At 43.3% G+C, this 15,000-nt stretch overlaps 1 protein-coding gene and 1 long non-coding RNA gene across 3 annotated transcripts in view; both read right to left on the bottom strand.

Annotated features, from left to right (window-relative positions):
• Positions 1-15,000, bottom strand: part of cpne5b (copine Vb) — a 213,174-nt gene that overhangs the window by 189,548 nt on the left and 8,626 nt on the right. The window lies entirely within an intron of this gene.
• Positions 8,119-12,541, bottom strand: LOC121574768. Its single transcript, XR_006002255.1, has 3 exons — positions 12,445-12,541; positions 9,483-9,792; positions 8,119-8,260 (listed from the first exon to the last, which is right to left on the bottom strand). It is a non-coding gene; the product is annotated as an uncharacterized LOC121574768 (long non-coding RNA).

Genomic DNA, 15,000 nt, shown 5'->3' with positions numbered 1-15,000 from the left:
AAAAATCTGATATTGACAAGATCAGAGATGTACTGTATGTAACAAATGCATCCCATATACAGTAAACATACACTACCAGTCAAAAGTTTGGACACATCTACTCATTCAAGGGTTTTTCTTTATTCTTAATGCGTTTGAGCCAATCAGTTGTGTTGTGACAAGGTAGGGGTGGTATACAGAAGATAGCCCTATTTGGTAAAAGACCAAGTCCATATTATGGCAAGAACAGCTCAAATAAGCAAAGAGAAACGACAGTCCATCATTACTTTAAGACATGAAGGTCAGTCAATACGGAACATTTCAAGAACTTTAAAAGTGCAGTCGCAAAAACCATCAAGCGCTATGATGAAACTGTCTCTCATGAGGACCGCCACAGGAACGGAATACCCATATTTACCTCTGCTGCAGAGGATAAGTTCATTAATAATAATATGCCATTTAGCAGACGCTAAATCCAAAGCGACTTACAGTCATGTGCACATACATTTTTACGTATGGGTGGTCCCAGGGATCGAACCCACTACCCTGGCGTTACAAGCGCCATGCTCTACCAATTGAGCTACAGAGGACCACATTAGAGTTTACAGCCTCAGAAATTGCAGCCCAAATAAATGCTTAACAGAGTTCATGTCACAGACACATCTCAATATCAACTGTTCAGAGGAGACTGTGTGAATCAGGCCTTCATGGTCGAATTGCTGCAAAGAAACTACTACTAAAGGACACAAATAAGAAGAAAAGACTTGCTTTGGCCAAGAAACACGAGCAATGGACATTAGACCTTACATTTGTCTTTTGGTCTGGAGTCCAAATTGGAGATTTTTGGTTCCAACCGCCGTGTCTTTTTGACCAGCATGGCTACGCCAGCATTCTGCAGCGATACGCGATCCCATGTGGTTTGGGCTTAGTGGGACTATCATTTGTTTTTCAACAGGACAATGACCCAACACACCTCCAGCCCGTGTAAGAGCTATTTTACCAAGAAGGAGAGTGATGAAAGGCCTTTTTCCCTTTATTCAGATTACAACCTCTCACTTTCAGTTATTTGAAAAGGAAATAATCTCCCAAATGTCACTATTTCTAAAACAAGCCATAGAAAGTTGGTTGCAATTTCAATTGAATCCTCCAGAAACGACAGAACAAATAATGCAACAAATATTGTGGTTAAATTCAAATATACTAATTGACAAAAAATCTTTATTTTTTGACAGAATGTTTAAAAAAGGTATAATCTTCGTAAATGATATCATCGGTAGGACTGGTGGAGTTATGTCGCACATGCAGCTAACAAAAACATATGGAAATGTCTGCTCTACCCAAAATTACAACCAAATAATTGCAGCCTTACCGCAAAAGTGGAAGAGGAAAGTGGAAGGGGGAGAAAGTAAGGAACTTGTCAGTCGGCCTTGCATTAAAGAACATAATTGGTTAAGGAAAACTGTGATAAATAAAAAAGTATATCAGTTTCACTTAAGGACCAAAGGATTGACAGCCGTCCCATATAGATTGCAAAATAGTTGGGAAGAGATCTTTGACGTACCGATCCCATGGCATAGTGTTTATGAACTGACACGCAAAACGGATTCAAAAATTAGAATCTTTCAATTTAAATTATTATATAAAATTCTTGCTACCAATAGAATGTTATTTATATGGGGGATACAATCTTCCCAGCTCTGCAGATTTTGCTGTGAAGAGACATAATCATTAGATCATTTGTTTTGGTTCTGTCCATTTGTAGCTTGTTTTTGGACACAGGTCCAGGAATGGCTAAAGGATTGCAATATTTACCTGGAACTAACCTTGCAGATAGCATTACTGGGTGATCTGAAAAGTCATAGTCAATCAATCAATAATATAATAATACTTTTAGCAAAAATGTTTATTTTTAATTCACAATCTGTAGAAGCAATGAGAATAGAAAGGTTCAGAACTTTTGTAAAACATCACAGTACGGTTGAAATATATATGGCAAATAGAAATCCTATATGGATGGTGTTAAGAGATAGATGGGAGGTATTGAATAGAGTTGAAGGATGGGACTAATAACAAATAACAACAAATAATAACAAAGATATCTAATAATGTAAGCATACTGTGTCCATAATAAGTATATAGGTTGTATGTTGGGAGCTTTTGGGAAAGAGCACAGTTAGAAAGATATGGCATATAGAAGCAAACCGGATGGACATCATGAAAATGATCGGAGAGGTTGAGAGTAGAAGAAGTTCAGGACCAAAAAAAATATATATATATATATATATATATATATATATATATAATATAATTATTGTAAAATGAACTGTGTCCATAAGGTGTAGATAGTAATTATAGACCGGAAGTAGAGGCCTGGGCATTGTTGTTCACTAATTTACTCCAAGTAGGGAAAGGATGGTGGGGTTGAAAAGTAATAAAGGGGAGTATATATATAAAAAAAATATTTAAAAAACATGGGGGATTGGAAGTGATGCAGACAATTACATTGATAGAAGATACAATCTATCTGCAATATTAAGCTGATCCATTCCCCGCGGGGCCAAGAAACACGAGTAATGGACATTCGACCGGTGGAAATGTGTCCTTCGGTCTGGAGTCCAAATTTGAGATTTTTGGTTCCAACCACCGTGTCTTTGTGAGACGCGGTGTGGGTGAACGGATAATCTCCACATGTGTAGTTCCCACCGTAAAGCATGGAGGAGGTGTTATGGTGTGGGGGTGCTTTGCTGGTGACACTGTCTGTGATTTATTTAACCAGCATGGCTACCACAGCATTCTGCAGCGATATGCCATCCCATCTAGTTTGGGCTTAGTGGGACTATCATTTGTTTTTCAACATGACAATGACCCAACACACCTCCAGGCTGTGTAAGGGCTATTTTACCAAGAAGGAGAGTGATGGAGTGCTGCATCAGATGACCTGGCCTCCACAATCCCCCGACCTCAACCCAATTGAGATGGTTTGGGATGAGTCGGACTGCAGAGTGAAGGAAAAGCAGCCAACAAGTGCTCAGCATATGTGGGAACTCCTTCAAGACTGTTGGAAAAGCATTCCAGGTGAAGCTGGTTGAGAGAATGCCAGGAGTGTGCAAAGTTGTCATCAAGACAAAGGGTGGCTTTTTGAAGAATCTCAAATATAAAATATGTTTTGATTTGTTTAACACTTTTTTGGTTACTACATGATTCCATATGTGTCCTTTCATAGTTTTGATGTCTTCACTATTCTTCTACAATGTAGAAAATAGTCAAAATAAAGAAAAACCCTTGAATGAGTAGGTGTGTCCAAACCATTGACTGGTACTGTACATCCAGAATGAAGTTCCTGGGGTCTTAATGATGCACTGCTTTACTAGAATGGCATTGGCCAATACAGTGCCGTAATACCGGCCATTTACATAGCAGACTCTTTTATCCAAAGTGACAGTGATTCCACACTTTTTTGTATGTGACCCCTGTCACACCCTGATCTGTTTCACCTGTCTTGTGCTTGTCTCCACCCCCCTCCAGGTGTCGCCCTTTTTCTCCATTATCCCCTGTGCATTTATACCTGTGTGTCTGTTGCCAGGTCGTCTTGTCAAGCCTACCAGCGTGTTTTTTTTTCCCGTACTCCTGTTCTCTCTAGTCCCTGTTTTCTAGTTCTCCCGGTTCCGACCTATTCTGCCTGTCCTGACTTTGAGCCTGCCTGCCGCCCTGTACCTATCAGACTTGGACCTGATTTACAAACCTCTGTCTGTCCTGACCCTGATTGCCGCCCTGTACCTATCAGACTCAGACCTGGTTACGAACCTCTGTCTGTCCTGACCCTGCCTGCCGCCCTGTACCTATCAGACTCAGACCTGGTTACGAACCTCTGTCTGTCCTGACCCTGACTGCCGCCCTGTACCTATCAGACTCAGACCTGGTTACGAACCTCTGTCTGTCCTGACTCTGAGCCTGCCTGCCGCCCTGTACCTATCAGACTCAGACCTGGTTACGAACCTCTGTCTGTCCTGACCCTGACTGCCGCCCTGTACCTATCAGACTCAGACCTGGTTACGAACCTCTGTCTGTCCTGACTCTGAGCCTGCCTGCCGCCCTGTACCTATCAGACTCAGACCTGGTTACGAACCTCTGTCTGTCCTGACCCTGACTGCCGCCCTGTACCTATCAGACTCAGACCTGGTTACGAACCTCTGTCTGTCCTGACTCTGAGCCTGCCTGCCGCCCTGTACCTATCAGACTCAGACCTGGTTACGAACCTCTGTCTGTCCTGACCCTGACTGCCGCCCCTGTACCTATCAGACTCAGACCTGGTTACGAACCTCTGTCTGTCCTGACTCTGAGCCTGCCTGCCGCCCTGTACCTATCAGACTCAGACATGGTTACGAACCTCTGTCTGTCCTGACTCTGAGCCTGCCTGCCGCCCTGTACCTATCAGACTTGGACCTGGTTACGAACCTCTGTCTGTCCTGACTCTGAGCCTGCCTGCCGTCCTGTACCTATCAGACTCAGACATGGTTACGAACCTCTGTCTGTCCTGACTCTGACTGCCGCCCTGTACCTATCAGACTCAGACCTGGTTACGAACCTCTGTCTGTCCTGACTCTGAGCCTGCCTGCCGTCCTGTACCTATCAGACTCAGACATGGTTACGAACCTCTGTCTGTCCTGACTCTGAGCCTGCCTGCCGTCCTGTACCTATCAGACTTGGACCTGGTTACGAACCTCTGTCTGTCCTCGACCTGCCCTTTGCCTGCCTCCTGTGGTTTTAAATAAACTACTCTGTATATTGAACCTTCCGTCTCCTGTGTCTGCATCTTGGTCATATCCTGAGTCGTGTTAACCCCAGTTTCATTTGTTTAATTTGATTACAGTTAACCCCAGTTTCATTTGTTTAATTTGATTACAGTACACCTACTGTATGTTGTAATTATATCTGAACAATACATTTATTTTTTGCATCAATGATTGGGAAAGATGTCTTCAAAGATCACAGCTTTGATCACCCATGGGATAGACATGATGGAAATGTGATGTTCAGTCCATTTTAATGGGTAGTGTAAGTGTATTGCCTAGTGTGAAAACAGCGTAATGTACTTTAATTTACAGTACTGTAGCATACTACATTCAAAGGGCAATTTGCTATTAGTTCTGCTATTGGATTAACTGGTTGTTAAAATAACTCAGTTGAGAAGATATCAATCGATGTGTTGTGTTTCAGTGATTAAATCAATGTTCTCATGTTATTTCACAGTAAACATACATTTTGGATCAATGGTGGTGTGGTGAAAAATGTCTTCAAACAAAATGAATGCACAATAAAACATTTTGAAAATGAGACATTTTGAATATGAGTTTTGTACTAAGAGTTTTGAAAATTCACCACATACTTGTGAAAACAGCACCAAAGGAAATTGAAAAAACTGTATACACAATGTGCCTACTTTCCTCAGAGGCTCCATCAAAAAATAAAAGAGAGAGAGAGAGAGAGAGAGAGAGAGAGAGAGAGAGAGAGAGAGAGAGAGAGAGAGAGAGAGGGGGGAGAGATAGAGGAGGAAGCTGATAGAACTGATCTATTATGCATCGTTTCTCTCCTTCATCTCAATCCCTTCATCGTCATCTCTTCACCAGAAGACAAAATATTCTGTTGTCTTCTGTGCTAACTTTAAACAACACAGGGGCTATAGGGAGAAAGACAGCTCCTCGCCTGTCTGGGAACAAACACGCATTCCACTATAAACACTTCCCTGTCAACCTTCCTCAGTTATCACTGTGTGCCTGCGTTTGTGTGTGTTTGTGTTTGTGTTTGTGTGTGTGTGTGTGTGTGTGTGTGTGCGTGCGTGCGTGCGTGCGTGCGCGTGCGTGCGTGCGCGTGCGTGCGTGTGTGTGTGTGTATCTAAGACTGAGCCACTAGGTAACTCTTTTCATATTTGAGGTCAAATAAAAGCAAGAGGTTTTTCTTTAAAGCTAGATTCCTTAGTTGCTACACCCCTTTTTGGACTTATAAATTAATGATTTGTATCCATTGATTCTTGAAGAATATAACATATGAATGCCTAAGATCCCAAAATAGGGCTCTATTCAATCCATATCGCGGAAATTCAGCATTACAAATTTAAAGGCAATGTTCCCATGTTAGCGGAGACTGCATTCACAGGAAGCGCTGCAGATGTTGGATCAATAGGAAATTACCTTGACATTTGTAATTATTTTGCGATACAGATTGAATAGCGCCCTAAGCTTTTTTGACTACAATGTTTGGAAACAATGGAAACGTAAACAAACACTGTATAGCCTCAAAACACGGTTAAAACTATTATTTTGATATCATGGATGATCAATCCTAGCTTTAAAAGATAACATCAATAACTCCTAACTTCACAGCAGTCTGTTACACTTAGTTCTGAAGACTCTCCTCTCCTCTCCTCTCCTCTCCTCTCCTCTCCTCTCCTCTCCTCTCCTCTCCTCTCCTCTCCTCTCCTCTCCTCTCCTTTTCCCACCTCTCCCCTTATCTCTCTCCATCCTCCCTTATCTCTCTCCCCACACTTCTGTCCCCTACACATTACTAGTGGATCAGTAATCACCATCACTTAACGTCCAAGTAACGTTCTATATTTAAACCCAATCCCCTTATTTATTTATCAGATGTGGTCGTACATTGTAGCTGCAACTTAATACAACCAAAAAGAACTAGCCTGCAGTGAATAATTGATATGATTTTTCATTTTTACGGGTTTTATACTGAGCTCCACTTATAGCTTCTAGTGTGTCTAAACTCATCTCTCCAGGTTCCTGTTCAACAATTGCAGTGTGTGTGTGTTCATGTTCAAACCCTTACAGCTGCTAATTCATATCTTCCAGCAGCCATGTATCAGAGAGGGGACACAGAAAATAAATAGGTCGTTGTAACATAGTTCCCCTGTTTCTGGGTGGGAGTCTGGGACACACTCACACACTGGCTGTCTCAAATGAATAGTTAATGGTGCTGCTTCTGTTTGATGCTCCAGCTGTTGCAGCCGCTTTCTGTCATGCCTGTTACAGTCCCCGCTTCCACATCCCTTTGGTGGGAATTATTTTAAACTGCATCCATGGACGTCATATTCTCTGTGGTGAGGTGACTTGTGACTGGTGTGACCTTAGCATGAGGATGGGGGTGGTGGCTGGGGATATGTCATAGAGGACTGGCATCTGTAGTTCTATTCCACTATTACGTGCCCAGAGCCACAGGGGGTCCAGCTAACTATAGACCAAATCAGAACGCCATGTTGGAAACCAACACTCCACCACAATGACATTCCAACCCTAGAATGTGACCTAGGTTCTAATCTACTGTCCTGACACTTGGCAGTCATTAACATTCTACATTTAAAACAGAGTTTGCCTAACTCTGTGCAGTTCTATTGATTTTGAATACTGTGTTTTCTAAGGCCAAAAGCTCACATTGAGTTTATTCCAACACTGGTCAGCTGCAGCGCAGTAGGGTGTCTATATGCACAGTAGGCTACCAACTGGTGAGTGTAAGAACATGAATATGTATACTAAGGTCACATCTGTTTAACTGACCTTCCAGCTCCAGCATACTGGCTAAAACTGCTCGTGGATAGCAGGTCAATCTGATGCTTTTGGAAGCGGTATGTATTTAATATGCAGGCTGATGTTCTTCTCGGTGCTAAATGCCACTAAGATTGGGTTCACAATGGAGGAGGAGGGATATTATTAATGCATGCTTTGCTCATTTGAATCACAATGTAAACTAATCGATCTGAAAAAGATGTGTGCACACCTCACCAAAACATATTCTCATTGTACCATCCCCTACAGAGGTGCCTCCCCCCAAAAAAAATAATAATAATAAGTGCAGTTGTACAGGGTCAGCCATAGTAGTACGGCGCCCCCCGGAACAAATTGCTCAAGGGCAAATCAACAGACTTTTCACCTTGTCAGCTCAGGTATTCGAACCAGCAACCCTATTGGATACTGGCCCAAACTTCTAACTGCTAGGCTGCCTGCCCCCCTACAACCTCTCCCCCCTGCCTCCGTTTGCCTCTACGGCCCTCCACTTTCTGAATAACATCACAAACCTTCTGTCTTCTCAATTAGACAGCCTCCGCCACAGTATCACACCACACAGCAATTCACAGGAGAGGATCTGGATGTGATTTATGAGATCAGCTCGCTCTCACCCACAGAAAATGAAACCATACAAAGTTGATTGATTGTCCCCCAGGGGGAGGTACACCACACGGCAGAGTTCTGGAATCAGAATGTAGAAGGCACAGCAGCATCTGTATGCGGAAATAAAAATGTGTTAATATTCTGCCTGGAGTCCTCAATCACTCCTGGCATTAATGTCAGCCGAGAGAGCTGTTTGAAGAGAGAAAGGGAGGAGGGGAGAGGGGGAGGAGGGGGAGAGGGGGAGGAGGGGGAGAGGGGGGAAGATGGAGGGAAGGCTTTGCATGCTACTGAGGAGATGGAGAGGGAGATGAGAGGGATGGAGGAAGAGAGATGAGAGGGGGATTGAGGAAGAGAGATGAGAGGGGGATGGAGGAAGAGAGATGAGAGGGGAATGGAGGAAGAGATGTGAGGGGAATGGAGGAAGAGATGAGAGGGGGATGGAGTTAGAGAGATGAGAGGGGGATGGAGGAAGAGAGATGAGAGGGGGATGAAGAGATGAGAGGGGGATGGAGGAAGAGATGAGAGGGGGATGGAGGAAGAGAGATGAGAGGGGGATGGAGGAAGAGAGATGAGAGGGGAATGGAGGAAGAGAGGAGAGGGGAATGGAGGAAGAGATGAGAGGGGGATGGAGGAAGAGATGAGAGGGGGATGGAGGAAGAGAGATGAGAGGGGGATGGAGGAAGAGAGATGAGAGGGGGATGGAGGAACCCTACCCTTCAAGGGTTTAGGTACATGGGAACGCTAGCCTTCAAGGGTTTAGGTACATGGGAACGCTAGTCTTCAAGGGTTTAGGTACATGGTAACGCTAGTCTTCAAGGGTTTAGGTACATGGGAACGCTAGCCTTCAAGGGTTTAGGTACATGGGAACGCTAGTCTTCAAGGGTTTAGGTACATGGGAACGCTAGTCTTCAAGGGTTTAGGTACATTGGAACGCTAGCCTTCAAGGGTTTAGGTACATGGGAACGCTAGCCTTCAAGGGTTTAGGTACATGGGAACGCTAGTCTTCAAGGGTTTAGGTACATGGGAACGCTAGTCTTCAAGGGTTTAGGTACATGGGAACGCTAGCCTTCAAGGGTTTAGGTACATTGGAACGCTAGCCTTCAAGGGTTTAGGTACATTCGAATGCTAGCCTTCAAGGGTTTAGGTACATTGGAACGCTAGCCTTCAAGGGTTTAGGTATGTGGGAATAACGGTGTTCCATGGTTTAGGTACATGGGAACGCTGGTCTTCCAGGGTTAAGGTATGTGGGAACGTCGATCTTCCAGGGTTTAGGTATGTGGGATTGATTGCAGAGCGGGCTCATTTACACAGAGAACCGTAAATTATTCATACCAGCATTCCTCTCTCGGGAGATCCCCACACACACCGGCCACCAGCCGGCCGCCATTGGACAGAATCCTGGAACTTGGCTGTCACAGAGATCCATGTTCCAAGCCAGCAGAGGTCACGGTCCTCAGCACACAGAGGAGCCACAGAGATCCATGTTCCAAGCCAGCAGAGGTCATCGTCCTCAACACACAGAGGAGCCACAGAGATCCATGTTCCAAGCCAGCAGAGGTCAAGGTCCTCAGCACACAGAGGATTCTGTTTGTTCAGCGTTTATAATAAGCTCTTTGTACGAGGCCCATTTATAACTTGTTTTCTTCCAAAGGGATTAGAATAAAACAAACAGTGAAAGAGAAAGGGAAAATAAAAGGTTAGAGGCAGAAAACCAAAACTATTATTTATGGAGAATAAGAGTTTCCTGTTGTATTTGACTTTATGTGTTCTATTCTCTGCTGTAAACAGATTGGGGAAACAGAAGGTGCCACACGTTCTCTGGTGAAACTGTTTTGCAGAACTACACTCTTAGAAAAAGGGTTCCAAAAGAGTTATTCGGCTGTCCCCATAGGATAACCCTTTTTGGTTCCAGGTAGAACCCTTTTGTGTTCCACATAGAACCCTCTGTAGAAAGGGTTTTACGTGGAACCCAAAAGGGCTCTACCTGGAACCGAAAAGGGTTCTTCAAAGGGTTCTTCTATGGGGACAGCCGAAGAACCCTTTTAGGTTGCAGATATCTCAGAGTGTACTGTACTATTCTGTCTTTCCCTTCAAGCCTGGGCTCTGGGTTCAGGGTTTTGGGAGGTACTTATTAGCTCATAGTAAGTTAGCTCCAGACTTTAAAAAAAAAAAAAAAGCACAACCAAATTCCAATGGAAAAACAATGTCAGATGTTTTGTTAACTTGTCACCCAAATGTCTATCCCTGCGATTTCAACCATTTAAAAGCACCGAAAAGTTCAAATGGGAATACAATGTCAGATATTTTGTTTATTTATACAACAGATTAGTGTGATATCAATATGCTTAATCTAAGAGCAGAACCAAATGACCTGGATTACAGTTGAGATTACATTAAAAGTACCTGGTGCAAGTGATCAATGCTGTTTGAGATTCTGCACAGATTATTACCGCAATTGTGAAGATCTCCACAGACCTGCGATAACCTATTCATGCTATCTTGAACATGCACTCTTTATATGATTACACAAGAATAAATGTATAGTTACAGTAACCTCAAAATGTGGCCATGGATGTGTTACTCATTTTAAGGTTGAATGTTACATTAGTTTGTAAGATAGCCTAAAGTTAATGCTATCTGCTGTATTAACACTCAAAACCATGAAAAGGAATAACCCAAGGAGGATGAGATGCAAAAATAATATACATAATTTAGTCCATACTATGGATACAAAGGGTGAAAGTGCAAGGTGCAATTTATTTTCAAAAAGGAGCATACGTTTCTGCCTTCTGCCTTCATCAGTGTTGTACAAACAGGTGAAGGAGACACGCACTGAAGACACACCTGCTGTGCTTAACAGGTGCAACAGGTGCAAGCAGATAGTTGATTAGAAACTTGCGAATAGGGAGTCAATGCATATTATCAAGGAATATGTTGAAGAATATAAAAAATTTACAATTCAAATGTCACATACAGTATACAACGGTCTAGGCTACATAACGATATAATTTCAGAAGCAATAGATATGGACGCAATATTCAAGTAGGCTAAAAAGCTGAACGAGGGCAAGGCGGAGGGACTGCTGGTGCGTGTAGAAACAGCATTGCAAGAAGCATTTTTTTTTTTTTGTCATTTAGCAGACGCTCTTATCCAGAGCGACTTACATAAGCAATTAGGGTTAAGTGCCTTGCTCAAGGGCACATCGACAGATGTTTTCACCTAGTCGGCTCGGGGATTAGAACCAGCGACCTTTCGGTTACTGGCACAACGTTCTTAACCACTAAGTTATCTGCCGCCCCATGCAAGGTCCAATTTCACATTAAGTCCGTGCGGGTGTGGAGTTTTTAAGTGGAAGATCTATCGCGCTTCAATAGCAGGCGGTCCTCTGTATTGCGGCAACTCTACAGATATGATTTCTCCTACGCACCGGCCACTTTCCATTCTAGCCTGAGCGCAAACCTTCATATCGGCTTTCTATTTACTGTATTACAAAAGTAATATTGAATTGTGCTTGGTTGACAACACAACCAAATATCTACATTTATAGGAGATGTATCTACCGCTTGGATAGTTCCATCTGTGCCACTGACTTAGTCTGGCTTTAATTCCAGTTTGTCTACAAATTCATAATTTATATGTTTGATTCAGGTCTCCATCTCAACCAAAAATTGAAGTTATAGAATAGGACTAAATAAAATGCTATATAGTCCGAAATCATTGATATAGTACATAATAATAATATAATACAAATATGTATGGTCACATTTCATTTGCTCTGTTAAACCTACCCTTTGGAATGACTTCGATAGCAACAGTGAATCTCTCAACAATCATTCTCATGATAGAACATTAGTAATAGTCACGTATATTCCACGTCACAATACGTTGACAAATTACATTGAAACAATTTTGATTCAACCAGTTTGTGCCCAGTGGGAAGCTACAGAAAGTTGAGCCACAGAAGTTAGCTTAAGTAGTAAATCTACTGTATAGACAGTTAAGCTACAGAAAGCTACAGTAGTTAAGCTACAGAAAGCTACAGTAGTTAAGCCACAGAAAGATAACGTAGTTAAGCTACAGAAAGATAACGTAGTTAAGCTACAGAGAGATAACGTAGTTAAGCTACAGAAAGATAACATAGTTAAGCTACAGAGAGATAACGTAGTTAAGCTACAGAGAGATAACGTAGTTAAGCTACAGAAAGATAACGTAGTTAAGCTACATAAAGCTACGGAAAGCAACAGTAGTTAAACTACAGTAATTAAGCTACAGAAAGCTACAGTAGTTAACCCACCTCACACACACACACATAGCTGACAGCTCCCTGGTCAAGCCCAGTCCTGTTTGGTCCATCTCACACCTCTCTGTTCCACAGTTCTCAATAAACACCCTCCCTAGAGGCAGGGGCACACAGCCAGAGATAACGCACACACACACTTACACTACAATAGCCCTGTGGGCACAGCATCAGATCTCTCCAAGGTGTGAATTTCTCCAGAGCTAAGCTAGTGGCCAGGCCAGCCATTTCCCAGTACTGAACACTGAACATCTCATCTGTGTAAATCGAATTAGAGCAGACTCCTACACGTTCTCAACCAGGGATACGTCACAAATGGTACCCTATTCCTTTTATAGTGCACTACTTCTCTACGTCAAAAGTAGTGGACTAAATAACTAATAGGGTGCCATTTGGGACTCAGCCTTCATGTCAGTAATGAAGTTAGAGCAGACTCCTACATGTCCTCAACAGGAGACCAATTACTGTTCTCTACATACCACGGAAGAGAGCACAAGGTACCGACCTTATCTGCTGTCGCCATGATCTTCTCTAAAAACACCTATTCTTGGCTCGGCTCATTTAGGAGGTTGTTTTAAAATAAGTCGACTAGAAAGGTCAGTTGAATTGTTGATGAACTTCTGATTTGAATCCAGTTCTTTTGCATTAGTGAAGATGAAGGACAAATGAATCACGTTTAGACTATTGAGAGGCACCCCAATATCTCCTCCACTCCACGGTATGACTAAACTAAATCACACCAGTCGAGACTGTAGTGACGGCAGCAGGTAAAGACACCCGCTGCCCATCCAGATTCCATACCAATTACTCAGCACACACTCACACACACACACGTTTGGGGTTGGGTTAAATTCAGAAGACACATTTCGCTTGAATGCATTTAGTTGTGCAACTGACCAGGTATCCTCCCACAACGTTTTGGCATCACTGTTCCTTCTTCAGGGTGACAGTTTATTCTCCGTTGGTCAGCACCTCTACACTAAGTGATGTTCTCTGGGTGTGTCGCCAGCTCATGCTTTTTATTAGACTATTATCCTTGTGGGGACCAAACAATTGATTCCCATTCAAAATCCTATTTTCCCTAACCCCTAACTATAACCCTAACCTAAAACCTAACCCTAGCCCTAAAATAGCCTTTTTCCTTGTGGGCACCAGCGAAATGTCCCCACTTGCCTGAATTTCCCTTGTTTTACTATCTTTGTGAGGACTTCTGGTCCCCACAAGGATAGTAAAACCCAACACACACTCACACCAACCCACACACATAGATTGCCTCTCTGAGCTCAGGGAGAAGGACATTCCAGTCCCATTCCAACACACCAGATGCCCACACTCTAAGACTTTTCTGTAATTTCAACAGTACAACACTGTAGGATGCAAAGTATAATACCATAAATGTGTTTTACAGCATTCATGCTGTATATTGCGCCGCATTATCGGTAAAATGCTGAAAAATACTGTTATTAACTGTAATTCGGAAGCCTCCTGTAAAGATTACTCGAACATACTGTATTTCTTTATAGTATTGCTTATGTCTACTGTAGATTCAAATGATCCGTTTCAGGCGCCAACCTCATGCTGTTGGGTGAGGCACATGAAGCTCAGACTATTTGAGTAAATATCTTCTTAAACCGCTTTGAAGTGGAAGGGAGTATGTGGATAGACTATGTAGTATATCTGAAGAATACGTGGATAGAAAAGTATATGTACAGAAATAGTTGAATAGGATGGCCTTGACTAGAATACAGTATACATATGACATGGGTAAAACAGTATGTAAACATTATTTAAGTGACCAGTGTTCCATGTCTATGTACATAGGGCAGCAGTCTCTAAGGTGCAGGGTAGAGTACCTGGTGGTAGCCGGCTAGTAACAGTGTCTGAGGTTCAGGGCAGGGTACTGGGCGGAGGCCAGCTAGCGGTGAGTGTTTAACAGTCTGATGGCCTGGAGATAGAAGCTGTTTATCAGTCTCTCGGTCCCAGCTTGGATGCACCTGTACTGTCTCCGCCTTCTAGATGGTAGCGGGGTGAACAGGCCGTGGCTCGGATGGCTGAGGTCCTTGATGATCTTCTTGGCCTTCCTGTGACACCGGGTGCTGTAGATGTCCTGGGGGGCAGGCAGTGTGTCCCCGGTGATGCGTTGGGCAGACCGCACCACCCTCTGGAGAGCTCTGCGGTTGCGGATGGTGCAGTTGCCGTACCAGACAGTGATACAGCCCGACAGGATGCTCTCAATGGTGCATCTGTAAAGGTTTGTGATGGTCCAAGCCAAATTTCTTCAGCCTCCTGAGGTTGAAGTGGCACTGGTGCGCCTTCTTCACCACACTGTCTGTGTGGGTGGACCATTTCAGATGATCAGTTATGTGTACGCCGAGGAACTTGAAGCTTTTCACCTTTCCACTGAGGCCCCCGTCGATGTGGTTGGGTGCGTGCTCCCTCTGCTGTCTCCTGAAGTCCACGATCAGCTCCTTCATTTTGTTGACATTGAGGGTTAGGTTAGTTTCCTGGCACCACTCTGCCTGGGCCCTCACCTCCTCCCTGTAGGCTGTCTCA

The sequence above is a fragment of the Coregonus clupeaformis genome, chromosome 10, assembly GCF_020615455.1.
Source record: "Coregonus clupeaformis isolate EN_2021a chromosome 10, ASM2061545v1, whole genome shotgun sequence".
In the NCBI taxonomy this organism is placed as follows: domain Eukaryota; kingdom Metazoa; phylum Chordata; class Actinopteri; order Salmoniformes; family Salmonidae; genus Coregonus; species Coregonus clupeaformis.
The sequence above is the reverse complement of the archived record's forward strand: the minus strand, read 5'-3'. Positions and strand labels throughout refer to the sequence as shown.